At 40.9% G+C, this 3,689-nt stretch overlaps 1 pseudogene; it reads left to right on the top strand.

Annotated features, from left to right (window-relative positions):
- The first annotated feature begins 1,895 nt into the window (after window positions 1-1,895).
- LOC101642354 lies at window positions 1,896-2,593 on the top strand (annotated as a pseudogene).
- The last annotated feature ends 1,096 nt before the right edge of the window (window positions 2,594-3,689 follow it).

The following is a 3,689-nucleotide window of genomic DNA, read 5'->3' on the forward strand; positions in this document are numbered from 1 at the left end:
GCCAGCATGATGAGAGGATTCTGCCCTGACACCTGTTGTAGTGTTGTAGTTGCTGTTGTTGGATGCCCCCTCATCAGTTCCACACCATGTGACCTTGTGTGGACAATGGAAAACAGGGTGGCCAGGCCTGAGCCGTACTCCCAAGACCTGGAGTTCTGGGCTTTACATTTCTTGACTATATTTATTTTAAGTCATTCACTTTGTTTTTCCAGGGGAAGCTCTAAATTATCATTTCAAGGGGAATGAATAAAATCTTTCCAGGACCCTCCCCCTTTTAACTTTACGCAGTTTCAGTTTCCATGTATGTCACATGCATCAAAGAGCCAGAGTCACAGAAGGGCTTTTTATTTGTTCAGTCCCTTGACGGGCTTTGATATCAATGTACAATGTCGTTTGTTACATTCTGTTGAGTCACTTCACACTCGTGGGTAGGCTACGCATGACAGAAGGAAACACTGCCTGGTCCTGCGACATCCGCACAGTTGTCCTTTTGTTTGAGCCCATTGTTGTAGCCACTGTGGCAATTCCTTGCCATTGCAGACCTTTCTCCTGTTTGCTGCTCTTCCACTTTATCAAGCATGATGTCCTTCTCCAGGGACCGGTCTCTTCTGACAACGTGTCCAAAGTACATGAGATGAAGTCTCACCATCCTAGCTTCTTCTTTTTTTAAAAAAATCATTTTATTGGGGACTCATACAACTCTTATCACAATTGTGTTAGTCTGGGTAGACCAGAGAAACAAATCCATGGACACACATGTATATTAAAAAAGAGATTTATATACAAGAGCAATTGAACATTGAGAAAACATCCCAACCCAGTCCAGTCCAATGCCATAAATCTGATATTAGCCTATATGTCCGATACCAATCGATAAAGTCCTCTTCAGACTCACAAAACACATGCAATGAAGCCAAATGCAGGATGATCTCAAGCCAGTGGGTAGAAGGCTTTGGGTCCAGTGGTGTTGTAAGCATCTCAGGGCTGGCAGGGGTCTCTCTGTAGCTTCTCCGGCTTCCAAGGACTGGTTGTGACCATGTGGCTTGTCTTCTGCAATGTCTCCCAGCGAGTAGCAGAGAGAGAGAGGTGTCTTCTGCTTCCAAGGAGGAAGTACCAGATTTCCCAGAATTCTCAGGAGAAGGCCATGCTCACACAGAAGTCTCATTGGCTATCTCCAGATTGAGAGCCTAGACTCCACCCCTAACTCTTAATCCTTAAATTGACACCAGATTAGGGGAATGCCACAACAATTCATACATAAATACATTGTGTCAAGCACATTTGTACATTTGTTGCCCTCATTATTCACAAAACATTTGCTTTCTACTTGAGCCCTTGGTATCAGCTTCTAAGGAGAACTCTGGTCATACAGATTGGTTTGTCCCTTTGGCGGTCTCTGGTACTTTCAATACCCTCACCAGAACCACAATTTAAATGCATCGATTCTTTGTCAGTCTTCCTTACTCAGTGTATGACTTTCACAGGCATATGAGGTCATTGAAAATACCATAACTTGTGTCAGATGTACCTCAATCCTCAAAGTAACATCCTTGCTTTTCAACACTTTAAAGTGGCCATGTGTAGCAGATTTACCCAATGCAATGTGTTGGTTGAGCTCTTGACTGCTGCTTCGATGAGCATTGATTGTGGATCCAAGCAAGACATAAACCTTGACAACCTAAATGATGGGTGATATATATATGGAGGTGAACCAAAATTATATACATATAAATTATATATAAATATCCAAATAGTGGTTTGTCAGTTAATGAGCTAAAAGAGATATTGATGTGTGTTTCAGAGAAAGGCAAAGTTCCTTCTACCTGGTGCCTATAGGTTCTAGGCAGTACTCTAAAAGACAGAATCATTCCATTTATGGAATGTATGGAATATAAGATATTGACAAAGACAAACTTGGAAAAGCATTTGAAGATGCTTTTAAGGTATTGAGGACTATTCAGCTAGCAACCTTCAATACTCCCCAGACTACAATTCTTACCTGGTTTCATCAACCTCAGGTCAGAGGAAACTCCAGTTCCTAAAGAGTGTTGCCTGGAGAGAGTCCGGTCCCTAACTGTGGAACCATCAACAACCATGCTGGAGACTGCTATTTTGAAGGAAGTTACCCATCGACTGCTGAAGAATGTCACTGAAAGCCAACTAGTGTGACCTGCTGCTTTCCAGCAAAAGAGCAGAAAAGGGAGGAAAAAGCTTTGGCAGTCTGAATACCTTCATGAATCCCTGTGTAACTATAACTTCTTATATTGCATGAGTAGATACAAGCAAGGACCACTTTCAGTTTGTATCCAAAATTAAAGAAAGGCTTGCAGAAGGTCAAGGGAAAAGCAAAGGCAACCAGGAGACAATGGCTTACGGGAGGGATGTGGTCAGAGGATTGAGGAATTAAGGAAGTACTGGGGAAATCATTGAAATCTGGAGAAAGCTAACTAATCGTTCAGTGAGGCCAATCTCCATCCTTCCCTTGGGGAAAGAGATCTTCTACTCACAGTACATCCAACGTGATCAAGAATATCTCAGTTTCAATCATTGGAATGTAAGTTATAATCACCACCTGTCAACCACTAAGAGCTAAATCACCTTGCTTCCTAGCCGGACCCTCCCGGTTAGCGGTTTCCTGGTATCAGAAACATCTACAGCTATAGGGCTTTTTTCTCTTAAAGAAAATACTGGAGAGAGAGAGAGAGAGAAAATACCAGTTAACGTGTTGCCAGCTTTTCTGAAATAGCATACAACCTATACTAAAGTGATAGAACTTTTCCCCAGTGAAACATTAAAATGACCACCTGCTATTTGGAGATAAGGACCAAATGACCTTGCTCTGCCTACTCTCTATGCATCTACTTTCTTCTAGATTTGACAATGTCAAAGGGATGATTTGATTAATGGATGGATTTAAACATTATTTCTCTATCATACACTCTGGCAAAAAAAAATTAATCCAATATACATCTGATGGCTTTATTGACCAAACAAAAATAGGCTGCATATCACAGTCATGTTTTCATTATTCAAGACAGGTTCTCATGCCATCCTAGTTCCGGGCTTTAACACTTCAGTGGAGGATAGGAGCGATGGCTGCCCAACATGATGAGCAGAACCTGTCTCACTGCATTGCAGGTTGAAAATCTGCTGAAGTGGCAATTGGTTTGCTATATATTTTTGCACTCTAATCACAATTGTAATTAAGGTAACTTTTAGAAGCAATGAAAAATTCAAAATAATTACTTTCCTAGACAAAAAATAAAATTAAATAAATGATATCATCCATGAACAATATGTCTACTAAATAATTATCAACTACATGAGACCAGTCAACATCTCTCCAAAAGACAAGAGGAGAAGACAAAGAAAGGACGAGAAGCTGGGCCACTGGAAATAATAACAAACAGGATGGAAACGGTGAGAATGCCAGCACAGTGTGAAACTTGTAACCAATATCATGAGACAATTTGCATAAAATTTGTTAAATGGGAACCTATTCCAAAACAGTTCTCCCAACGAGAAAATAATTGGCAAACATCTTAAATATCTGAAGTTCTGTGAATTAATATAGCTCTTCCAGCCATAGTTTTTGTAACCCCCAATGAGTGGGTGGGACCGTGTAGATTGGGTGTTTTTACTCTTTGCATGATGGGAAAGAAGACTTGAGAAGATGGATTGACTGCGTG

Source organism: Echinops telfairi, unplaced genomic scaffold (assembly GCF_000313985.2).
Source record: "Echinops telfairi isolate 266 unplaced genomic scaffold, ASM31398v2 ScPeMD7_7420;HRSCAF=8458, whole genome shotgun sequence".
Taxonomy (NCBI): Eukaryota; Metazoa; Chordata; class Mammalia; order Afrosoricida; family Tenrecidae; genus Echinops; species Echinops telfairi.